Source organism: Halichoerus grypus, chromosome 14 (assembly GCF_964656455.1).
Source record: "Halichoerus grypus chromosome 14, mHalGry1.hap1.1, whole genome shotgun sequence".
NCBI classification, from domain to species: domain Eukaryota; kingdom Metazoa; phylum Chordata; class Mammalia; order Carnivora; family Phocidae; genus Halichoerus; species Halichoerus grypus.
In genome coordinates, this window is record NC_135725.1 from 71,289,388 (window position 1) to 71,315,890 (window position 26,503).

Genomic DNA, 26,503 nt, shown 5'->3' on the forward strand with positions numbered 1-26,503 from the left:
TAGGCAAGTAAGACTTAGCCTGAGGTCCATGGACAATGGGTGGGCTTCAGGGGGTCTGCAAACCACCTGATATTATAAGAAAAATGTGGGTTTGTGCCACTTGTATGTTTTTCTTGGGAGAAGGGTCCATAGTTTTTGTCAGATACTCAAGGAGGTTATGACCCTAAGGAGGTTAAGAATAATTGCTTATAGCATGGACTTCATGATATCACTCTTTTATTTCCTGGTTCTAGACTAAATTTCAGATGGGTAAAGTTGTTAAGGTATTGACTTCCAAGTTAGAGAGGTGTTAATGTGTATCTGGTGTACTAATAGTATCTAGTGAGCTCAACTTAAATGAATAAACTATTAGAGGATGTGTGTGTTGATGTATCCACATAGCCATACCCTGCTACTTTGTATGCTATGTATGCTTCTTTACTATGTTATATTATTGATATATCTATATCATTTTAAAACACAGTATATCATCTAGTGTAACATTCTCATTTCATCAAAGAGAATAAACAAGTAGATCTTCATAGTGTCTACACTTGTATTAGTTTCACCTCTTTAAAGGGATGCTGTGAAGATAAATATATAGCTGTTACAATGTTTGGGATTTGAGAGGAAAGTTACAATCTAATAATAATGATATGGTGACAATAATAATTATAATTTATTATACCTACTATAAATTGAATGTCTACTAAATACCAGGCACTATGCTAGACAATTTTTATACACTGTATCTAATTTTCAAAGCAACCTTTAAAGATTGGCATTATTGTCCTCATTTTATAGAAGAAGAAACTTATGAATTAGGTTAAGAAATATGTCCCAAATCACAAAGCTAATAAATGACCAAGCTGGAATTTTAACCAGAGTCTGTTTGGCTTTAAAGTCTGTTATTTTTTCCTACAATTAAATGTAACAGTGATATATTTGTGACTTTTGATAAGGTATAGGCCAGTCCTGTAAAATGAATTAATTCTTACTTTTCTACTGCATTTGAAAATTATAACAGTGAAGAGACTAACTTCAAACAACTTAGGGTGCACCTACAATGCAATCTGACCTTTATCTTAAAGCTAAGAGATGCCCGTTGAAAGATGTTAGGCAAGGGGATGATATAATTAGTTCTTGTGTCTTTGGAAGATTGCGCTGGCTGTACATCTGGATGAGTTGGAATTCATTAAGATGCGATTAGAGGCGAAGAAGCCAGATGGGAGGCTGTTTTATCAGCAGCAGTGGGGATAGACAGGAGTGAGTGGGCTCTGTGACTCTTCAGGAGGTAGCCTGGATAAATCTTGATTGACTGGATATGGGAGGTCAAGATGGTGACGAATCAAAGAAGGTGCCCAGGTTTCTGTGTGGACATTTCCCTCTCTGTTGTTAGGATAGGCGTACAGGTTACTAGTAGGAGATTTACAGGTGAAAATGTTAAGTGCTTTTTGGACATATTGGATTTGAAGTGTTTGTGAAGATATTACAAGGGACTTTGGATATTCCATTTTGAAGATGAGAAGAGTGATGGGGGCTGGAGATTTAGTTTTGGAAATGAGCACCAAAAAAGCAGCTAATTAAAGCCATGGAAGTAGATAAAATTGCTCAGGGAGGGTATGTATGGTCAAAAGGGAAGAGAGTTTAGACCAGATCCTGCAGAAGAACACTAACATCTAAAAGACAAGAATCAGAGAAAGGGTAGCTAGAGCTGTGACAATGTGGGGTCATCTAGGACAGTGTTCCAGAATAGAAGGAGTGACCCAAGGTCTTTACCCAAAAGAAGTGAAAACAGATGTTCACACAAAGCCCTGTACTTGAATGTTTATAGAAGTTTATTAGTAATTGCCACAAACTGGAAACAATCTAAATATTCATCAACTGGTGAATGAATAAATAAATTTTAGTGCATCTGTACAATGTACTCAACAATGAAAAGAAACTGCCTCTACACACAACATTGATGACTCCCAGAAGCATTTGCTAAGTGAAAGAAGCCAAATATAAAAGGCTACATACTGTTGATATGACTGTCTGGAAAGCAAAACCACAGATACAGAAATCAGGTCAGTGGTTGCCGGGAGCTAGAGGTGGGAGAAGGGGATTGACTCTCTAGGGACTCAGAGGAACTGTTTGGGGTGATGGTGATGTTCCTTATCTTGATTATGGTGGTGGTTATGTGAGCATATAATGTATCCAAACTCTTAGACCTGTACACCTAAAAAGGATGAATTCTACTTTATATAAATCATGTGTCAATAAAACCAACTTAAAGAAAAAAAACCAAATACAAAAGGAAGTGGTCAAAATGTCAAATGCTGCTCATAAATCATGCAAGAAGAGGCTGGAGACATGCCCATCACATTTGGCATTAGTAACTCTATAGGGAGCAGTGTCAGTGGCATGGGAGAGGCAGAAGCTAGATTGCTAAGTGTTGAGTAAGAAAATACTGCTGGTTGTCCCCCAATACCCATTTTCTCCTTCTTTCATGGGAATGGAGCCCTGAATTTCTGGCTAGGCTCATGACTATGCAGAATGAAGACTGTCTTGCCCAGTCTCCCTGGAAACTGAATATGGCCCCGTGATGTAAAAGAGCCAAAGAGATGTAAGTGAAAGTGTCCTGAGGCAGCTTCTGGGAGCCTTCCATAAGAGGAAGCAGCTGGCATGCTTCCTTAGCCCCTTCTTCTTTGCTCCTTCCACCTTTGTGGTGGCTGGAATGCAGACATGATGCCTGGAGCTGGAGCAGCCAGCCCTGACTATGAATGACTTCAGGAAGGGAGACCACAAATGACAGAACAACATTTTGGAGGAGCCTGGGTCTCTTAGCTCTTTGGGAGATACTAATCCAGTCCAGGACCGCTTATCTCTGAACTTTTAAGAGGCAGACAAATCTCTTTCCTGATTGAGACTCTTAATTACTCACAGTTGAGTTTAATCCAATGAGCTACTGGGACCAAATAGGAGGTAAGGATGGAGAGATGGTGAGTATGGGCAAAGTTTTTAAGAACCTTGACTGTGAAGGGGAAGAGTATAGATAGGATGGTAGCTGGAGAGGGACATGGGTCGAGGGAGGGTCTTAGGATCTCCAAATTCACACCAGATTCTCTGTGAACGGAGACCTGGAGATGACCCAGAATCTCTTTCCACAAAACAGTCCTGTGAATCTTCGCTAAGATCAACTTTGTGGCTCATTTTCCAGAGGGGAAGGAGGAGCAATGCATTCCCCCAGAACATTTTGCACCCATCTCCTTCTAGCCCCTTGATTGTGCAGAGCTCTTTCCCATCTAGAATCACCCAGCAAGCTGGGGCTGCATTTCAGAGCCTGTCCCCTCTCAGGCCAGTGTCTTCAGGGGTCCTTTCCTGAACACCTGACCTTAGCAGATCCACTTTCCTTTTATTCTCCATTGGAGTATTTTTTTAACTGCCTTATTAATTTATAGCTCATATACCATAAAATTCACCCAGAAGGTACAATTCAGTGCTTTTTAGTATACTCACGAATTCCTGTAATCATCATCACAGCTTAATTTTAAAACGTTCATCTTGATATTTTATTACTTAATTTTTCGAGCAATATTTTCAGCCTGTGATGATGTTTATTTTTCTCTTTCTCTGTGCTTTGTCTTTCTGCTTTATCTGGTGAGCTCCACTAGGGCAGGGACTGTGATGACTGTGGTTAGGGCTGCAACCTTAGCACCTGCAGACACTTACTCACAGAGGGACGGGGCAGCAAGGCACAGTGAAAGCCTAAAGCTTGTCCCGTCTATTCTTCATTGCAGCAGGTGCAGGGCACCTGGATGGGAGCCAGGTTTCCACTTAGGAAACCGTTACAGGAGTAGGGAATCCTCAGAGCTGGGGTATAAGGAGGTAATATATGCCCTAGGGGGACTTATAACTCTGGGGTGGGGCCATGGTAATTTGGGAAACCATATTCAATGTATCTATTGTTTTCAAAGAACGAACTAGGGAAAGGAACGCTGGACAGTCCCATCCTACTGGGCAGGAATACGCAGAATATGGAGTGATAAGAAGGGCGTGGGGTCGCAAAAGGGATGAAACACCGCATTAACGCGCCGCCAAGCAGAGTTTTCCTTGGGAAACTCAGACGGTTGCCCGCTGGGCTGGCACAATGGCGTTTCCGAACTCCTGCCCGGCCCGCTGGGGGCAGTACTTGTTATTTATTTGCAGGGGCCAGACGCTTCTTTCTTTCGCAACTTCCAAGCCTCGAGAGCTGCAACCTTGCGGATGACTCAATCATTTCCCTGAGCCCTCTGGGCTGTGCCACCGCCACAGCCGCCCCTCTGCCCCCCCACGCCCCACCCCGGCTTCAGCGCAGCGCTGCCTGTCCCAGGGGAGTGGCTGGCGCACCTGGCGCCTCGGGCGCCCAGGCCCTGCGCGCTGGTGGCCACACCGCCAGGCGCGCAGCGGCCAGCGCGCTCCCTCCCGAAACATTTAAGTGGAGTGGCTTGTCTAGCGCCCAGCGAACAACATTATCCAATTGCTTCCCGTTTTATTCGCAGGCTGGGAGCTGAGAGAGCCTGAGCGTTCACTTTCAACCCTCAAGGGGAGGAGGGGGTGCGGGCGGGGAGGGGAGAAGCTCGCGAAGCTTGCGGCTCCACCTCGCGCGCGGCGCGGCCAGAGCGCCTGGCCCCGGCAGAGGCGAGCAGCGCCGGTGAGCCCCGCAGCAGCGCGCAGGGCCGCCCGGAGCCCCGCGACGGAGTGAGTATCCCCGCGCCGCGCGCGCTGCTCGCTGCCCTCCTCTCGGCCCGTTGCCATGGCGACCGCGGCAGCAGGCCGATCCCGGCTCGGGTCCCAGTCGCTGATGGGTGTTTAATTTCAGCCCAGTGTGTACGGCTGGTGTTTCTATAGCAGCAGCCGCGGGGGCCGGAGCCAAGGGGTAGGAGCCCCGGGATGCGTGGTTTTGTGCCGCTACCTCTCGGCCAGCAGGGCCTCGGGAGGGGACGCGGCTGCTAAGGAGGGAGGCACGTTCTAGGCTTCCCCATCCCTGCCCCAAGCTTCCGCTTCTCAGGGAGTTGACTGCAATAGCCATTACTTCCGATTCCTAACCATGTCAGCATTATTGGACTGCAGTTAAAAAAAAAGGGGCGGGGGTCACTGCGGATCGGAAGCACATGTGGTTCGGTGTGAAGCGTGTAATGGAAGGATGATGAGTTAGTGGGTAATATGAGCCAGAGCTGCAATGCCCTGGCTACTAGAAACCATCAGATGACCCAAAATAATTGATTTGTCCCTGGGGTAATTGAAAAATGAGACAGAAAGGTAGGCGCAGCAGCTGGGGATTGAGTCACAACGTTTGGCACCGTGGGCACGGCACGGCACGGGAGGGCTGGGGAAGAGAGGGCAGGGAGGCAAGAGGGGCGTTAACCAGAAAAGACACAATAAAGGGCTACAGTTGTGGGTTCGAACTGGGGTTTCTTTCTCCTCAGGCTTTGCATCTCCGCGTTGCTTTTTGGGCACTCTCCCAGGCTGCTGCCGCAGCAGGGGCACTTTGACAGGCGACAGGCTCCAAGAAAGGGTCAGTTCTGGAGCAGCTATTAGATACTGCTCACTTGGTCAGCTTCTCCGCCTCCTCTTCTCTTCCCATCGATACTCCCTGTTGTTGGGGCTGTATGAAATCATATTTCAGCCTGAAGATAACGTCCGGTTTTCAGGTATCAGGACCTTCATGCCAAACCCAATAAACCCTAGATGCAGCTTTTATCCCTCTGCATATCTGATTGTGTAGGTGCAATTTAATCCTCACCAACAGGGCTGCTAAAGCAGAGGCAAGAGATGGTATGGCATTTTAGGAGTGAGGAGATGTAGGTTTCAGCCCCTGCCTTGGCTGGTATTAGTGCTATTGATTTCCTATACTAGTAATTTAATGTCTCTGAGCCTCAGTTTCCCTGTGTATACGATGGAGACAAAGATATTCCTGCCTTACTTTTTAAGCCTTGTTGAGAGGATCAGATAAGGTTTCTGTCTCTGCTAAAGGGCTTTGTAAATTGTAAGGTGTATACAAATTTAAGGAGTTAATGATTAAGTCTTTGGAATCAGTTTGCGGGGATTGAGTCCCTGTGTACTTTGCTGAATGACGTCAGTCTCTCTTGGGCCTCATTTCTGGCAAGAGGAATAATAAGTATTTCATGCAATTTTTGTGAAGATTAAACAAATTGATATAATAGTCTTCGAGCCTGGCACAAGGAAAGCTCAATAAATATCATCTATTATGTATAAATATTATCTATTGTCTATTATTATTACTGTGGTCTCCAGCATTCTCCATTGACATTTTGTGGGGTCTTGGGTTGACACCAAGCTGGTTTTTTTCCCCCTCCAGACAATGTATAAAGAAACTTAATGCCCCAAGGGTAACTGAGAGTAACACAATTCTCAAGATACCATTGGAGATGTGGAGAAGCAACCAAAAGACATAGCAGACTTGGGTACACGGAGCAGAAGCTGGACAACTTGGCCTCCGGCATATTCTATTCTTATTGCCATTGCTGTTTGTTTAGACAGGGAGACTGTCCTTAATAAGAGAATGAATGTAGGTCTAGTCATCGCACTGTGGAAGGTTAAGGGGTACCCTGGTTGTTTGCCAGGGCAGTAACTTTCATCTTTACCATCTCATGTTAGTACACTAATGGATTGCCTATAATGGACTGCCTATCTTCCAGACTTACAGCTTGAGTGCTCAATAACAGCATAAAGAATTTGTAAGTTTCCTTCCTCAGGCCCTCCCACATTTCCTCTCCATCCTCCAGCTAAGTTTTGTTCCAGGTGTGCTGACCTCCCACACTCTTCCTCTCCTTCCGCAGGATCCACATAGGTGCCACAACCAGCCCCCTTCTCTCCTGATCAACCTGGCTCTGGCTTTTCTGTTCCTCTGTGACATCCCAAAGTCCTTCTCACCTTCCAGTTAACCTCCTGCATTTCCAGCTATCTGTTCTCTGTCCCACTTCCTTTGCTTCATTAACATAATTAACTCTTAAACTCTTTTTCTCTCCTTTCAGAATACCACCTCTTCCTGTCTTGGGTCTAACAAAATTTCTCAAATCCTGTTCTTCCCCTCAATCTAAACCCTCTCGCTGCTCAGATAGGACAGGCTGCTTTAAATATCAGAGAGATGGGGACTCAATTCTTACTGTATTCAACTTATGTTCATGAAAAACAATTAAAAGGGGGAATAAAATTCACTTCCTTCTTTTATTTTTTCACTTAACTAACAAATATTTGTTAGTTACATTAGCCCTGGTCAACAAAGCAGTCATGATTCTCATCATCTGAAGTTCATAGTGTAATGAAAAGGTAGATGTTAAAGTAGTAAATACAAATGAATATATAAATACAAGGTGCAATAAATGCCATGGAAGGAAATGCACAGAGAAAATAACAGGAAGGACATATAGGTTAGATTAGGGTGTCAACAAAGCCTCTCTGAGGAACTGATATCTAATGTGAGATCTAAAGGATGAGTAGGAGTTGGAGAGGTGAGGAGTAGAGGGAAGAAGCACTCTGGGCTGAGAAAGCAGCATGTGCTAAGGTCCTGAGGCAGGAGAGATCCTTGACAGTTTGGAAGAACTGAAAGAAGGATGGTATGGCTGGAGTTTGGCAGTGAGGGGAAGATGGTTTAGAGATGTAGCTAAGTGCAATGTGGAGCTGCCAAGGAGCTTTATGATTGGGTGTTATGATACTTGTCTTTTACAACTTCAAAGCTAAAAGCTAAAATTACCTTTCCTTCTGAAGGTATGTAAAATGGGTGGCACAGAAAATGTGTCATAGCATATCAGATAAAGGGTTAGTATCCAAAATCTATAAAAAACTTATCAAATTCAACACCCCAAAAATAAATAATCCAGTTAAGAAATGGACAGAAGACATGAACAGACATTTCTGCAAAGAAGACTTACAAATGGCCAACAGACACATGAAAAAATGCTCAACATCACTCATCATCAGGGAAATACAAATCAAAACCATAATGAGATACCACCTCACACCTGTCAGAATGGCTAAAATAAACAACTCAGGAAACAACAGATGTTGGTGAGGATGCAGAGAAAGGGGAACCCTCTTACAGTGTTGGTGGGAATGCAAACTGGTGTAACCACTCTGGAAAACAATATGGAGATTCCTCAAAAAATTAAAAATAGAACTACTCTATGACCCAGCAATTGTACTACTAGGTATTTATCCAAAGGATACAAAAATACTGATTCAAAGGGGGCACATGCACCCCAATGTTTATAGCAGCCTGTCAACAACAGCCAAATTATGGAAAGAGTCCAAATCTCCATCGATTGATGAATGGATAAAGATGTGGCATATATATATTATATAGGTATATTATATATCTATGTTGCATATATATTATATATGTAATAGATATGGGTATATATAATGGAGATATATATAATGGGAATATTATATATATATAATGGGAATATTATCTATATGATGGAATATTACTCAGCCATCAAAAAGAATGAAATCTTGCCATTTGCAACAATGTGGATGGAACTAGAGGGTATTATGCTAAGCAAAATAAGTCAGTCAGAAAGACAAATACCACATGATTTCACTCATATGTGGAATTTAAGAAACAAAACAGATGAACATAGGGGAAGGGAAGGAAAAATAAAATAAGACAAAAACACAGAAGGAGGCAAACCATAAGAGACTCTTAATGATAGAGAACAAACTGAGGGTTGATGGAGGGAGGTGGATGGGGGATGGGTTATAAATGGGTGATGGACATTAAGGAGGGCACTTGTTGTGATGAGCACTGGGTATTGTATGTAAGTGATGAATCACTAAATCTACTCCTGAAGCCAATACTAAACTATATGTTAACTAACTTGAATTTAAATAAAAACTTGGAAGAAAAAAAAAAGAAAATCTGTGTCATAGCCAAGCATCAGAATACTGCAAATATCTGCAACAAGAGAAGGGGATTATCAATTTTAAAAGCCAGACAGTTCGTGGTGTGCCAGAACCTGATAGTTTTGAGTAAGTCAAGGTCACTAATTTCAAATGAAATGGAGTGAAAATAAAAACATAATCATTTGTTCATGAGCATTATTGGTTTTAATAAAACAAGAGCATCTCGGTTGAAGTAGGAAAAAATATAAATAATAAGCAGAGGGCCCTAACGTTGCACTTGGCTGCCCTCCTTGTTGGGTTGAGTGTGAGACCAATGTTACATGTGGGAACAAACTTCGGTATGTGCAGTTATTAATTTGATACCACACCTATAGGTTTCGCTGGACATTCCTGTAGAACACAGTCTTCCAAACAGCTTGGGAGCTGAAAGGCACAGAGGATATAACATGGGAACTCTAAATTCAAATTGTTGCCATCTCTGCAAGCACCGGGGCTCTCACAACATGGATGGCAGCCTCAGAGCTGATCTGATGGGATGCAGAAGTGACATGTCCCATCACCTGTCAGGTGCCTTCTTTCACATAGACGTAGCCACAGGACAAGTTTAAAGCATCCAGAGGAGATCACAGAGCATCTCAACTAAAGTTTGTTCTTTCACATAAACAAATTGAGGCTCATGAAGGGATAAGTGTGGGAGGGATATTGAGTCACAGTTGACTTCTGGTTCTTAATATATGCTTTCATTCATGCATTCATCCATTTATCCAGCAAACATTTATCAAATATTTTCTATGTGCCAAGCACTGTGATAGGTACTGGGAGTAAGTGGTGACCTGATCCTGTCTTCAAGGAACTTCCTGTTTAATCTAAATGTGACTATGGGTGCTATATGACCTTGAACCATTTTCCTTGGCTAAGTCTCTCCTCCTATTACACAAAATGTGCCATTTCATGTGCTCAACACATTGTAGGCATTGAAAAAATGTCTTTAAAAATGTGTAAGGCTTTTAGGGCGCCTGGGTGGCTCAGTTGGTTAAGCGACTGCCTTCGGCTCAGGTCATGATCCTGGAGTCCCGGGATCGAGTCCCACATCGGGCTCCCTGCTCAGCGGGGGGTCTGCTTCTCCCTCTGACCCTCTTCCCTCTCGTGCTCTCTGTCTCTCATTCTCTCTCTCAAATAAATAAATAAAATCTTAAAAAAAAAAATGTGTAAGGCTTTTAAAAATTAATTTTTATGATGGAAGTAATATATGCTTTTTATAACAATTCAAATGTTTTGGGGCTTAGTTTATGAAATAAACCTCCCCCTTTCCCTTCTCTTCCCCCAAGGCTTAGTCCTTAGAGCATTATCATGAACAGTTTGGAGGTATCCTTCCAGATATTTTCCATTCAAACAAAATAGAATTGGAAACACATACTGCTATAAGTTTAAATACTTCCTTTTATATAAATGAAATCATACCACATATGTTGTTCTGTTGCTTTTCCTCTTAATATATTGTGCATACTTTTATATATCAATATATACACACCTAACACATGTGCTTTTATTAGCTGATTAGCATTTACTTTCAGAATATAGTTCATCAGTCCCCTTTGATGAAGATTTAGATTTGTTGCCACTTTTTTTTTTGCTATTAAATGCGATGTTGCAATGAACATCTTTGTACATTCTGCAAATGAATCTGTATAGTACTTTCCAGAAATGGAATTGCTGAGTGAGTAAATATGCATATTATGAATTTTTCTATATATTGTCAAAGTGCATCCAAAAATGTTCTATCACTTTACATTGCCACCAGTAATGTTTGAGTCCCTGTTTCCTCAAATCCTTGACAACCCTAGCCACGTTATATATTTATATCTGAGTAATACATTTATGTTTGACTCATCTAACTTTATGTAACCATTCTCTCAGTGGTCACAGTCTGTGGTCTTGTCTCCCTGCACTGAGGCCCTCTGGGGGTACTTATCACTTTTTCAGAGAGCACTAGGGAGCCATAAAATACAAACAGCAAGCTTGTGTCCAGAAGAGAATGAAAATTATTTACAAAGGGAGAACTTAAAATACCTAATTAACTTTAAAAAGTGATCAAGTAGTTTTTTGTAGAGTTTGTCAAATTTTGACTTTATTGAATGATTTCTTACTCCTATCATCAAGGAAATGAGAGTATATCACTTAGCCCTCTATTTACCATTTGTGGTGGTTATATTGTTGGTTTTACATTTTCAAAGTTTTTAACATTGGCAGTTTTGAAGTGTAAACATAATTCTCACAGTCCATTCAATCAACTGAGCACTCTTTATGCCCTAGGCACTGTTCTAAGCACTGAGAATACAGCAGTGAACAAAACTGAAAAATGTCCTCCCTTCAGAGAGCTTTTATTTTGTAGAGGAGACACAGTGTGTATATACATTAATGTCAGGAAGTGATAAATGTTAAGACTAAAAATAAAACACGTTAGGAGACTGGAAGGGGATGAGGGAGGGTTATTTTTGATCGAGTAGTCAGGAGACAAGTTTCTGAGTGGAAGAGTTTGAACAAAGTGAGGAGGTGAGCCATGCAAAAGGAAGACCATGCTTTGTGGCCTTAGTATTAGTCTTGAATCTGGATAGAGTCAAGATCACCACCAGCCCCTTCCTCACTGGCATCTTCTTCCCTGAGCATTTTGTGATGACTTAGTGTTTAGTTGGGAGGTACTGTTTTCAAACAGGGCCCAAGGGTGTTATATTCTGAATGCCTTTCTGTTGCTTCTATGAACAAACAAATTGACTGTAAAATTATAGATTCATGTATTTCCTCCCTCATAATTCTATAAGACATTGTTCCATTATGTTCTGGCATGGACTGTTGCTCTGGAAAAGTGTGAGGCTAGCCTGATTATTTCCTCTTTGTAACTGGTTTGCCTCCTCCCTGCCCCCCAACTCTTGCAATTTTTTTTTTTTTTTTTGCTTGGTGCTGATAGAATTATTTTTAAACATGAAAGTCTAATAACTTTTCTGTGATATTTCTCATGCAAGTCACTGTGTCAATTTTTTCCTGGGAAATTGTACATTCTTTTGATCTAAAGATTTATATTTCCCTTTTTTTGTAAAGGCATTTTCTTTATGGCTTTCAATTAAACGATCTACTGTTCTCTTATCTACAACAGGTACATCTATTAGTCACTGCCCTCCGTAACTATCTTGAATTGCTTACATTTTCCCCTGATTTTTCCCGTGAGTTTTTGTTACATTTTAAAGTCTACCCTCTGGGCAACTGACTTTTTTTTTTTTTTTTAGCAATATTTGTTTAGTTTTTACTCATTCAAATGTAGATTTCATTTCTGTAATGGTTTTATTGTCATCTTCAATTTGTTTTCTGACTCTTCCTGCTCATTTTGCACATTTTTAAAAGGGTTCATATTTTCTTTAATTTCTTTGACTGCATGGAGAATTTATCTGAAAATTTCATTTATTTTTTGTGTTATTTTTCTGAAATATACTTACCTGCCTTTTGCATGTAAATCTTTCCTCTCTTTTTAAAAAATTAATAAGTATATAGAATCCATGCATGTTGACAGCTTTGCACTTATTACTCACTTCCAAATAGATATTCTATCCAAACATTCTATTTGCCCAAGAATAAGTGGAAGCTAGTATTTGGGGGAAGATAGTGGCTTTAGATGAGATTTTCGTCTCATAAATATTTCTTACAACAACAATTTCTTACGACAATGTCTTCTCTAAAAATGCTTTGCAGTATGTGAGCAGGTCATTGAGATAGATCACACATTCTAGCTCACTCTGTGTGTGTGTGTGCATGTATGTGTGTATCTCAGAGTCGGGGGGACAGATAGATATTTGGTGCTTATTTTTCACTATGTGGTTGGCTCTGTTTAGCATCTACAAACAGAGGGGAGGGGGCAAGTCATCTACAAAGGTCACTGTTACTTTCCTTCTTTTCTACTATATCTCTCACCTCCAGACTATGGCTAGACTATGGTAGATTATGACTGAACCTCTGTGTGTCCAGACTAGTCTTCTCTATTAAGTTTCTAAATTTCAGGCTTTCACTGATAATAAAGAGAAGAGAGTTCACACCATCAGTGTCATTTTCTGCACTGTGCTCGTATGGGACCTGCCCCTCCACACAGATGTTTCCCACGTCTTTCATGACTTGTTCATGGCACTCCTCACCATTCCGGCGCTGGCCCTTTGCGAGCTCTCTCTTTACTTACAGAGAAATTTTTGAAAACCAATTGGAATCTCAAAAGGTATAGATCACCTTTTAGGGTTGCCTACTGTTTTAATAAATTTTTTACTCTTTAGGGCAGATAATTCTTATAGTCTGTGATTTGGGAATCTTAACTCTGCTAGTTTTATAGTAGATAATTTTTTTTTCAGCTTTTCATTCATTTCAGTAGGTTTCAGGGAGATAGAGAGGAAATTTGCCTTTACCATATCTCCTAGTGAAAGAATCTGTGAATCTTGTATCCCCATGAAAATATTACAAATTAGCAAATGTCGGTGTTACTAGAAAATTTGTTGTTATTACAGATCCTTTTTTCAATCAGTTCTTAGCAATGTGTATGGCAAAATAAGTTTGTATCATAAATACTTTGCAGTACAGGAATTTTGAAGGAGGTGTGCATAGTAGGTCTTCTCTGTCTTGCCCTTCAAATCCATTCTCTACCTTCCCCCACTGCTTACTGCCGTATGAGGCTGACGTTTGTGGACTGCATCAGTTAGCTCTCTTGCCCTTTGGTTTCCTGTTGGGTTGGATGAATGCAAGGCACCAGCATGAGACCCAAGGGTGGAAAGAAGAGTGAGGTCAGTGTATTTACTCTGTGGTCTCCATTCCAGTAGGACAGGGTGTTGGCACTGGCTGCTTTCCTCAGCTAAAGTCTACAGCTCCTGCCTGCAGCCCTTTCCTACAACTTTACTTCTGGTTCTCTCCCTTCCTCCTTCAAGACTAGGTGAGGCTATGGCTGATCTCCCCACTTGGTTGGCCCCTGGTGTGTTTCACTGTCCCTGTTGGTTTCCCCTAACTCTGCCAGTGCTTTTGTAAAGCAGTCCCTTTATTAAGCTCATTTCAATCATCCAGGTGAAGCATGCCATCTCTTTCCAGCTGGGATCTCAACCCAGAGAGTGTGCAAAGGATAGAAGTGTTTGAAAGTTTAAAAAAAAAACACTCTTCACATTACCAGGATGGAACTTGGCAACTTTTTGTTTGTTTACACATTTTGGTCATTGGAGGTCAAGGCTTCAAAATATGAAGAAGCTATCTGATAATTGTTACGAGTTTTACTCATGAACTTAAGGAGAAGCTCCAATGCCAGAAGCTACTTGAAGTGTTTATTTGCTTCCCTTTGAAAATTTCATTTTTCTTATAACTTATAATAAAAATTCCCCAAATGTGATTCCTCAGAGGGAACACCAATCTCAGTTTTCAGGTGGCTTAATTAGAATTTTATTTAAGGAAATGAAATTTTATGTGTACTAATAATAGGAAGGAACTTTACTAGTAAAAATTCTGTTTTCATGAGAAGAACTTCATAGTATTTGACCTACTATTTAAAGTGATAATTTAATTTATCAATAATATCTTAAATGAATACTTCCTAAGTTGCTGTCAAATCAATAAAACCTGTTCCGTCTTGTTTAATCTTCTTCACAGCACAAAAGCATAAAATATAGTCTAATCAAAAGGTGTGTTTTACAAGTTCTGAATAGATGGGATCTAAATTAGGTATATTTTACTCCATCTATTTTTATATAGTATTTCATGCTTAGAAAGTGAGTTATCGGGGCGCCTGGGTGGCTCAGTCGGTTAGGTGTCCGACTCTTGATTTTGGCTCAGGTCATGATCTCAGGGTCATGGGATCAAGCTCCATGTTGGGCTCCATGCTCAGAGCGGAGTCCGCTTGAGTTTCTCCCATTCCCTCTGCCCCTCCCCATGTGCACTCTCTCTCTCAGATAAATAAATAAAATCTTTAAAAAAAAGAAGTGAGTTATTTAGACTGCTTATCCTGCTTTAAGTACTTCCATTTCTCTGTCAATTATGTTCATTTATTTATTCATTTCACTTATAATTATTAAGCGCCTACTATGTGCTAGCCACTGCTCTGGGTACCTGTGATACAAAAATGAATATGCCAGTCCCTGCTTTCACGGAGGCCACAATCGAATGAAGGACAAACATAATTGACCAACTTATTATAATAAAGTGTGCTACGTGTGGTGCTGGGGGATGTTTTGGTGGGATACTGTCCGAAGTTATGACATAGCAAGGGGGCAGAAGCCTAAATGAATCTTAAAAGCTCAGACATTCTATATGAGGTCAAAATCCAAGCCTAATTCCTAGCCCCTGAAGTTAATTTAGCATAAAAACACTTTGTTGTAATGTCTGGACTAGTCATCTTACAACTCCTTAAGTCACTTTCGAAAACACTAGCCAAGCCAAGTCCAATGTTAAAACTAGTTTGAATAGTTGACAGCCTTCAGATGTTTTTGTTTGCACTAATGAACCTGGGGCTGAGGCTACCTCCAGGACCAAGCATGCTGCAACCAGTATCGTGGTGAATGCCTGCCCCCTTGAGGAATCAGAGACTCAGTTTTCCAAACGACAAAGCAAAGTGGGATCGCTAATAAAATAAGACAAAACAAAGGACAAAGAGCAAACAGAACAAGCAAACACAGTTAAAGAATTGCAGGTCCCTGCTAGACATTTTTTTAGACACAGTATTTGATTTGTTTTAGCCCTCTTTGTTGAAGTCATATCAAAAGCCTTCTAACTTTTGAAAGGCATCAAGATCTGCCAAGCTATATATATTAGCCAGGGAAGCCACTCAAGAAGTTGACCTAGAAACTACTGGGAATTCTCCCTCCTTCCAGTGTTTTCCTTATCTTCTTATCTTCCAAGAGGGAGGTGCCCAGCGTTTGAAGTTAATGATACCATCTCCTCAGAGACTCACACTCTAATGTGCACATAAATCACCTGGAAATAGTGTTAAAAGGCAAATTCTGATTTTGTAAGTGTGGGGTGGGTTTGGAGATTGTACATTCCCAGCAAGCTTCTAGAAGATGCTCTTTTTTTTTTTTTTAAAGATTTTATTTATTTATTTGAGAGAGAGAGAATGAGAGAGAGCAAGCACATGAGAGGGGGGAGGATCAGAGGGAGAAGCAGACTCCCTGCCGAGCAGGGAGCCCGATGCGGGACTCGATCCAGGGACTCCAGGATCATGACCTGAGCCGAAGGCAGTCACTTAACCAACTGAGCCACCCAGGCGCCCCTAGAAGATGCTCTTGCTGCTGCTGTTGGTCTGTAGACCACACTCTTGAGTAGCAACGTTCACAGAGCAAAAACACAGCTGTACGTGATGCAAGAAGTAAGGGCCTCATTCTTTTACCCTTCCTCCCTCAGAACTGGAGTTCAGCAATCTGTGTGTGAAACAGGCCAATCTACAGAGCAAAACAAGGCACTTCATTTTAGTTGGCATAACTTGGCAGTTCCATGGGAATAGCTAAGTATTTTTTGGAAAATCAGAACAGGATAGGGGGTTGTGAAAAAAGTTTATGAGGTAAATAAATGTAATCTTATCTTTTAAAATAGGAATTTGAAAATTTTTGTGGTCATAAATAATTTAAAATCCAAAAATATTTCTCTTTGGCCAGTTCCTTAATATTTTTTTTTAAAAAATAGTGAATCGAATTACCTGGAGCCTCAAGAGTCTGCAAATCAGTAATATCTTGGCATAAATGTCAAGTTATGGTTCTATAAATATGATACTCATGTGAGTATGAACATGATCTATTAGGACCAGGTAGCTTGTGGTATTACATTTTCTGAGCAAGACTGACGAACTAAGGGTTCTTTACTATTGGAAGCCAGGAAGAGCAACCTACTTCATGAAGGATAATACAAACAGGTTATTAAGTTGTATTTTCATTTATGTGAGATGGGAAATATCTCCCAAACTCTTTCCTTGTTATGGAGCTAAATATTATAAGGACAATACATGTTTGAGAATTAAACTGTACAGAGCAAGGTTCTGTTAAGGATTCTTGGTTGCTTAATAAAACGATGGCTCTCCACACCTAATTACATTTTCGGGAATTAAAGCAGCCTTTAAGGACTCTCAGTATGTCCTATAGCCTGTGTCAGCCACACAATGTGCCTTCCTGTTAGTTTCACCCCATGTCTTGAAACTGGCAACATTTTTTTAATATCAGGGTGGTGCACATACGACGTTAGTACAAGAAGAGTAGGAATGTCATGCTCTGGAGAAACAAAGATTAAGGGTGTGTGTGTGTGTGTGTGTGTGTGTGTGTGTGTGTGAAACTACTTCTCAAGACCTCTTCCTTCTTCTTTTTTTTAAAGATTGATTTATTTATTTAAGAGAGAGTGTGAGCAGGGGGAGGGGCAGAGGAGGAGAAACAGACTCCCCGCTCGGTGGGGAGCCCCCTGTGGGGCTCGATCCCAGGATGCTGAGATCATGACCTGAGCTGAAATCAAGAGTGAGATGCTTAACAGACTGAGGCATCCAGGCATCCCCAAGACCTCCTTCTAAAATGCCAGTCTTCCAATATATCTGTGTCTTATTTGGTATTTTCACTTTTCTCCCTTCATCCTTACCTTGGGAATTTTAAAAGGATTCTTAAGACCAGAATGCCCAGGTTGATGGAGAAGCTTTGGCCCTTGTCACCCACTGCCCAAATTTGCCTGTTTCAGTAGATTGGTCAACTCTTGGGGGTTGAATCTTGCACTCCAGAGCCACAGAAGCCGGGGCTGGCTGCTGGTGCAGATCCTGGGCTCTGGCTTGGAGGGTGATGGTGGCGGAGGAGTGAGGAGCTTGGGGGGGAAAGGGTGGCAGAGGGCAGGAAGGGATGCGGACAGCTGTGAACACAAAAACCTGCAGGGCAAAAACTGGTGAAATCTGCATGGGATCCTTGTAGCTGTTGGTTTCTTCAGTGAGGAAACCTGCTGGCTTCATCTGCAGAACAGGTCACTGGGAACCATGGTCATTCCCGCTGCATGGCTGATATTGGTAATTCCTACATTTCTTCCTTGTTCCTAGCTTGTCTCTATACGTCCCAGCTTTGCCAGTTTCTGGATGGGGTGAAACCCAAGTGGGTCCTGAATGTAGTGTCCTGAAAGGCTAGGGAAGCTGGTCGTTCACCCTGCTCTCTCTTTCTCAGGGAAGGACACTCTTTCTAGCTGGAGAATTCCCTCTTGGCCCTGAGCAGTGCCAACCTGGGGGACAGGATGCTGTAGGTAAAATGAAGCCGTTCTTCCTTCCCTGTTTGTGTGGTTATTTTCGTTCCACCGTGTTACTGAAGTTTCTTAAGTAGACTTCTGATCTCTCTCAGAGCTATTTTTGTTCATGGATAGCTGTCTAATTGTTGATCTTTGTTGGGGGGTGTCCCAGGTAGAGGCTGGGATGTCCTGTACCAGCACCTTCACCGCATCACCCCGGAACCTACTAGGAGCTGTTTTCCACTGACAGCATGCATGCCTGTCTCTCGTCATGTCTTAAGCCATATCCTTATAATTTTGCTTTCCAGGTGATACTAAGATGCAGGTTCCATGTGAGCAACACAGCCTATCTTGAGACTTGCAAAGCTTTGGTTGTCACTGTTTTGGATTCATAGAATAAGAGAGATCTGTAGGGTAGAAAAGCAGAAACCAGAGCTCAGAGGTAATACCATTGTCTCAAATCTGCCTATACCTGGAGTGGAAGCTTACGCTTGCAGTTGATGAAGAAAACTCACCTACACTTAGGCGAGAGCTTATAAATAGGTCTACATTTGGGGAGGGTAAAGATTTGGCCTTTCCACCATTAAGTTAGTTACAGGTTTTTAATAGATACTCTTTATAAAAAGTGGGAAGTTCCTTTTTTTCCCTGGCGTGCTGACAGTGTGTTTGTTTTTTAAATGAACATCTAGATCTTTTTTCTAGATTGAATGAGACAATCATATGGATTCCCTTTGCTAATATTTTGTGGAGGTTTTTGCATTCGTGAAACATATTGCCTGTGATTTTCTTTTGTCGTGATGCCCTTGTCAGGTTTTGGTATCAGTGTTCTGCTGACATCATAAAACCTTGGGAAGGCGATCTTCCTTGCCTATTGTCTGGATGAGTACATGTAGAAATAGTATTATTTCTTCCTTAAATATTTGGTAGAATTCACCAGTGAAAGTCACTGGGCTGAATTTTTCTTGATTGAAAGATTTTTAATGACAAATTCCATTTGTTTAATAGATATAGGAACATAGATTTTAAATTTTTTGTGTGTTATTTTCAGTAAGCCGCATTTCCAAGGAATTTGTTTATATCATCTAAGTTGTTATATCTATCGATAAAATCTTTCACAGTATTCTGCTGTTATCTTTGTAATACCCCAGGAATCTATAGTGATGTCCCTGATATCATTCCTGATGTTTGTTATTAGTGTTTTCTCTCTTCTTTCTTGATTAGCTTTTTTTTAAATTATTTATTTATTTTAGAGAATGAGAGAGAGAGATAGAAAGAGAGAGAGAGAGAGAGTGAGCAGGGGGAGGGGCAGAAGGAGAGAATCTCCAAGCAGACTCCCCACTGAGCAGGGAGCCTGATGCAGGGCTCGATCCCAGGACCCAGAGATCATGACCTGAGCCAAAACCAAGAGTCCAATGCTTAACTGACAGCCACCCAGGCGCCCCTTGATTAGTTTGAGTGGAGATATGTCAATTTTGTTAATCTTTTCAAAGTACCAACCTTTGGTTTAATGTGTTCTCTTCTATCATTTGCTTTCCATTTCATTGGATTCCTTTCCTTTTTATTTCTTGTATTCTAAGTACCTTGGGTTTATTTCATTATTTTTCTAGCATCTTCAAATGAAGACTTAGATCATTAAAAATATCTCTTTTTCTAATATTAATATTTCAAGTTATAAATTTCCATCTAAGCACCTTAGCTGCTTGCAACATATTTTGATTTGTTGTATTTTCCTTTTTTTAAAACATTTTTTTTATTAAGTAATCTCTGTGCCCAATGTGGGGCTCAAACTCATGACCCCCAGATCAAGAGTCATGCTCCACCAACTGAGCCAGCCAGGCACCCTCGTTGTATTTTCATTATTTTCTAATTTCTAAGATACCATCTATTATCGTTTTCCTTCAGCCTGAAGAAATTTTTTCCACTTGGTTTCTATGTAACATGTTTATGATGGTGACAAAGTCTCCTGGTTTTTGTTTATCTGGGAATGTCTTTGTTTTTACCTTCATTTTTGAAGAATATTTTTGCTGAATATAGAATTCTAGGTTGGCAGGTTTTTTTCCCTTTCTTTTAATACTTTATTTTATTTTATTTATTTATTTAAAATATTTCATTTATTTGACAGAGAGAGAGAGAGACAGTGAGAGAGGGAACACAGGCAGGGGGAGTGGCACAGGGAAAGGGAGAAGCAGGCTTCCCGTTGAACAGGGAGCCCAATGCGGGGCTCGATCCCAGAACCCTGGGATCATGACCTGATCCGGAGGTAGATGCTTAACAACTGAGCCACCCAGGCGCCCCTCTTTTAGTACTTTAAAGATGTCATTCTGTTGTCTTTCACTTTCAATATTTCTAAGTAAGTCATAATTTTTATTGCTGTTCTTCTATATGTAATAGGGCTTTTTTCCTTTGGTTGCTTTTAGGATTTTCTCATTTTCTTTGGTTTTCAGCAGTTTGACTATGATGTGCCTAGATATAATTTTCTTGTAATATTTCCTGCTTGGGGTTCTGGAAGATTCTCAGCATATATTTTTTCAAATACTTTTCCCACTCCATTCTCTATGCTTTCCTTTTTGGAACTCCAAATATTCACATAGTGGAGTGCTTGATGCTATCCTACAAGTCATTGAGATGCTGCTCATGTTTTTGTACTTCTTAAATTTAAATAATTTTTTAGTTTAAAACAGTTTTAGAGCACTGGGTGTTATACGAAAACAATGAATCGTGGATAACCACATCAAAAACTAATGATGTATTGTATGGTGACTAACATAACATAATAAAATAAATAAAATAAAAATTTAAAATAAAATTTAAAAAATCAGTTTTAGATTTTTATAAAAGTTGCAAAGGTAGGTCAGAGTTCATTTATGCCCCTTACCTTGTTTCTTATGTTGTTTATATCTTATATTACTAGTATACATTTGTCACAACTAAGGAACCAACATCGATATATTATTATTTAAACTTCACACTTGATAAAGATTTCAGTAGTTGTTTCCTAGTGTCCTTTTTCTGTTCCAAGATCCCATCTAGAACACCAGTGTAGTTGGTCATCCTACCTCCTTAGCTTCCTTCCCTGATCTGTGACAGTTTCTTGAACTGTCCATGTTTTTTATTACCTTGATAATATTGAAGAGTGCTGGTCAAGGTCAGTTTGGGTTTGCCTGATGTTTTCTCATAGTTAGAGTGGGGTTATGGTTTTTCGGAGGGAGACCACAGAGATGAAGTGCTAGTCTCATCACACCATTTCGAGGATACCCACATTCAACATGATTTATCTCTGATGATATTAACCTTGATCACCTGACCAAGGTCAGTTAGCCAAGTATTTAAAAAGGAAAATACAACTTTGTGAAGTTACTTTTCCCCTTTTATGGAGAGGAAGAGTTAAGCTCCACCTCCTTGAGTGGGAGGCTATCTGGATAATTTATTTGGAATTACTCTGTGGGAAGACTTATTTTTTCTCCACCACTTATTTATTTAGTAATTCATATATATATGAATTACATAGTACATAGTATGTATGTATATGTATCAGCATGGACTCATGGACGTTTATTTTATATTTTAGGTTATTATTTTCCAATACTACATTATTTATTTTGTTTATATGTTTCTATTTTTGTCACTAGGATCTCTCTCAGGTTGACCATGTTGTGCCTAGAGTAGTTTTCTTTATATTTCTCCTGCAGGGTTTTGGGCTCTCAGCATATAAACTTTTTTCACCCCATTCTTTATCCTCTCCTTGTAGGATCCCAATTATTCATATATTAGAGTGCTTGATATTGTCCCCTAGGTCACTGAGGCATGCTCATTTTTTTCTAAATTTTTTTCTTTGTATCATGCTTCTATTTTAATAATTTCTCTTGACCCCTCTTTACATTCAATGGTTTTTTTCTTCTGCATTGTACAGTTTGCTGTTAATCTTATCCAATAAATGTTTTATTTCAGATATTTTAGTGTTCAGTTCCAGGATTTCTTTTTGATTCTTTGTTATCTCTGTGAATTTTCTTATTTTTTCGCCTGTTATATCCGTATTTTCCTGCAGATTTTTTTTTTATATACTTACCACTGTTATTTTAAAAGTCTTTATGTGTTAATTCTAATATTTGGTCTTCCGTGGGTCTGTTTCAGTTAACCATTTATCTCTTTGTGACTGTGGGTCACATTGTCCTTTAATATGTCCAGGAATTTGCAAATATATAATGTACATTAAGGATAATATTTTGTAGAAATTCTGGATTCGGTTATACTTTTTAAAATAGTGTTATACTACCAGGTAATTAAGTTACTGGTGTGCTCCCTTAACTTTGTGGAGATTTGACTTTATGTTTTATTAGGGAGTTCTAGTCCAGTGTTGTCTTTAGGCTTAGGGTGCCCTTCTAATGTGTGGCCCTCCTGGGTTTTTATTGAGAAGTTCAAGGTGTTTAACAAATTTCTTTATATAGACAATTGGTGAGAACATATTTCAATAGATTGGGGGTTATCTTATGGGCAGATCTTGCCAGATAGACTACCTCCTTCTCCCTCTCAGCTCTGAGACTGGCTTGCTTCTTTGTCTTAATCTATATTTTAAAGAAATACTTATGAAAATATGAATAAAGGAAAAATTGCCTGAATTCCTGCATCTTAATAACATAACATAATAAATTAAATTAAATAGAAATAAATAAATAAGCTATTTTTTTACTCAAAATAGAAGAATCAACATGTTTAAATTTAGTGGATGAAGGTAAGCCCAATGTGCTTTTGAGTACTTTATATTCTATTTGTAATATTTCTAAACATCTCAGACTTACTATCTATTAAAAAAACACCAAGAGAAAAAAAAGACACCAAGATACTTGAATTTTCTTTTGAAAAATATGTGTATATCTTTCTAATAGTCATCATCAAATTAATTATGAATTTTGGTGACTATGTATTGACGGGCTCAAGACTCATCCAGTAATCTAACCTTGGCGAAAGCTCTAAGTAAGCAAAGAATTCCCACACTTTGCTTGGCCATAGCTGGCTTATATGTTTGCCATTACTTTTTAAATCTCTTCTCCTTTTTACTACATATTAACAAAATACCTCATCATTTTGTTAGCTGAATTCTGTCTATAATTAGAGTCACAGAGTTGTTCACTTTTAAACATCTCAATCATCCCAGGGATAGTTCAACTTTCACATTCCAATCATCATTGTTCTAATTATAAAATATAAGAACAAAAGTTTTCACACCTCTTTGATGAGAATATTTTGCCATCAGACTTTGCTTAGTCAGTGCTTCCTCCTTTTCAGTCTTATCTGGACACAACTTGGTGTTTTGCATGCCTCTTTTCCATTTGTACTTTTCCACTCTTACCTCTGTCTTGTCTCCTTAAGGTGACTCTCTTTACTTTTACCATGCCTATAGATTTTTGGAATGATTATGAAAGACTCCCACATCAAGTGGTATCTACCTATTAGCTCCTAAGGTAGCCTGACATGCAAAATTTCTAACTAAAATACCCAGAAGAGACTGAAAAGACAAAAATGTTCAACCCTCAAAATTGAGGCAAATGATCTATGGTCATCCTGTGGAAGGAATTTCCACTAATTATAAAGTCAATGGAATTGGGAAAAGGATAGAAGTCTCCTATCCATGATTTGCCTCAGGTAAGGGAGTAGCCTCACATACCCGAAAGAAGGTCCAGAGAGCCCACCCACCACCATCTTGCATGATCAACTGTTCTAGTCAGAAAATCAGGCAGTTTTACCCCATTCATTTCAAGACATTTATTCTGTGACCACTGTGCCAAGAAAACAGAGAAGGAAACAGAAGAAATTATTGTTTGTCTACTGTAATTTTGGAGTATAGCTGATGAAAAAACTACTTCAGGATAAGGAGATGATAATTGGATGGGTGTCAGTATCTTCATTAAGCTAGGAAATACAGGAGGGAAGAACAGATTTAGATAAAAGATGGTGAGTTTAGTTGTATGCATGCTGAGTTTGAGGTTCCTGTGCTGTTTTATTATAATCACTAAGTTTGAGGTACTTTTAGATTTTATTTATAATCATTAAGACTTTTCAAATAGATTCAAGGGAATAACTGGTAGGAACTTGGCCATGTGACTAGAGTTTAAACCAGAAGTGATATGGATTTGGAAAACATAGTAGTTGAAGTCAGGATATGGATGTGAGAAGAGAAAAGTGCCCTAGATAAATCCCCAGGGGGCACCAGCATGCTCAGTACAGGCAAAGGTAAAGGAATGAGCAAAGTTAGGGAGACACAGAAGGAGAGATGGAAAGATGTCAAGGAGAGGTTGGTGCCAGAATCTAAGGGAGTCGAGTGCTTCAAGAAAGAGAATGGTTCACAGTGTCAAATGCTTCAGTTTAGGTAAGTAAGTAAATAAGTATGTAAGCTGAATGTATGTATTAGGAAAGATTAAGATGAATGCTGGGAAGTGATGCTGGAATTAGGTACCAGTTATCCCTTGGTTATCATTGACAAAGACATATCATAGGAGTGATGGGTTGGAAGTGAAATTCCCATGTGTTGAGTGAATGACAGGGCAAGTGAGGACCACAGAAGTCTTATAGAGGGGTGTCTGGCAAGCTCAGTCAGAAGAGCATGAGACTCTTGATCTCTGGGTCATGAGTTCAAGCCCCATGTTGGGTGTGGAGATTGCTTAAATAAATACAACTTTAAAAAAGTCTTATAGAAATTTGGCTTTGAAAGCAATGATATTAGGCAGTAGCTAGAAGGCTATGTAGGATCAAGGGAAGATTCTTTTGTTCATGGGAAAGACTTGAATACATTTATATTCTTAAGGAAAGGAAGGATCTGAGATAGATGTGGGAGAGAATGAACTAGTTCCTAATGGATAAAGGAACAGATAAATTTATTGGCTTACAACCCACTGTATGCTTCACAGGACCCAAATTAGAGACTTTTGGATCCTTTAGTTGTTAAGTGAAATTATGTTGCTATAGGGATCATAGACATCTTTGCTGCCTGAAGCCCCCTAACTATAGCATGCAATTATTAACATTAATAATATTAACAGAAAAACCTAACAGGAACTGCTTCATTCTAAAAAGGCTTTGAGGGTGGGGCGCCTGGGTGGTTCAGTTGGTTGAGTGTCCGACTCTTGATTTCTGCTCAGGTCATGATCTCAGGGTTGTGGGATCCAGCCCTGCTTGGGTTTTGTGCTCAGCAAAGGGTCTGCTTTTCTCCTTCCTCCCCTTCTGCCCCTCCCCCCACTCACGTGTGTGTGTGTGTGTGTGTGTGTGTGTGTGTGTGTGTGTGTGTATGCGCATGCACTCGCTCTTTCTCTCAATCTTTAAAAAAATAAAAAGGCTTTGAGATAGCCTATTTTAATAAATATTATTTATTGTTTGTTTGTTATTTTAATAATACAATTGGAAAAAAAGAAATGGGTGATAAAATCAAGACTAAAGGGAAATTAGGTTTGGAAATACAGAGTAAAGCTGAGCAAGATTAGTACACAGCAAATGCAACATCACATAGCTCTGTTCAGTTGCTAAAGATTGGCTGCAAATTTGGCTCTAAGCTTGCCAATGTCTAAAACAAAGAGGGAAAAACTTGGTTATAAGATTCAAAGCACCTAACTGAAAGAATCAATCTATTTATTAATGAGAAAACAGTTTTTTCCTAGTACTGAGGCTTGAGAGAGATTTCTCTCATGGATGCTCTCCATACCCATGATAAATACACAAGAAGATTTCATAGGAATTTCCTTGCAGTGCCCCTCACTGGAAGTGGAGGGCAAAACAACTATGTGCCTCACTTTTGCAGCATTATTAAGGGGGCATTTAATAGGCACTAAATATTTAAAAGATTCTGACTGCTTTCGTAGTCCTGTTACTTACACTGCAATAGTTCCTCACATCTCATCTTCCAGTGTGGCACCCTTGATTTTCATTCCCCTTAAAACCTCTGAAATGAACGAGATCCACGTTTCATTTCAGAGTAGCTGAAAAATTATCTGTTTCAGTTCCCTTTTCCATTGTTTACTGTGCTTTGCACTCAGTCTAAGACAAGCAAAGCACTTGGTACTAGAAGCTGATAACATTGGGTTTCATTTATAATTAAGATTTTCAAATAGATGCCATTTCTCAGGGTACAGACTTATCTAGGAGAGATAATCTATGGGCCTTGCTAGGGTCCAGCAGTGACAAGGTATAGACAGAGGAAATTAAAGTTCTAGGAAGAGGAAATCATTGTTGGTCCAAATGTTATAGGAGTTTTTTTTCTGGCTAGAGGTAAGCCAAAATTTAATTATACTGCTGATGGTTTGGCTTGATAAGTGTAATGAATGCTAAGTCATAGGTGGCCGGGAATCAATAGTTTTTTCTTTTCAGTGAGTAGTAACATGTTTGCTTTGAAATAGTTTATCTAAGTGTAAGC

The 26,503-nt window shown here is 39.9% G+C and overlaps 1 protein-coding gene across 1 annotated transcript in view; it reads left to right on the forward strand.

The window, feature by feature from the left end:
- Positions 1-4,555: 4,555 nt before the first annotated feature.
- PALM2AKAP2 (PALM2 and AKAP2 fusion) overlaps positions 4,556-26,503 on the forward strand; it is a 265,450-nt gene continuing 243,502 nt past the window's right edge. The window contains exon 1 of the mRNA XM_078061581.1: positions 4,556-4,701. The gene's annotated coding sequence lies outside the window, so the exon portion shown is untranslated. The remainder of the gene's footprint in view (positions 4,702-26,503) is intronic.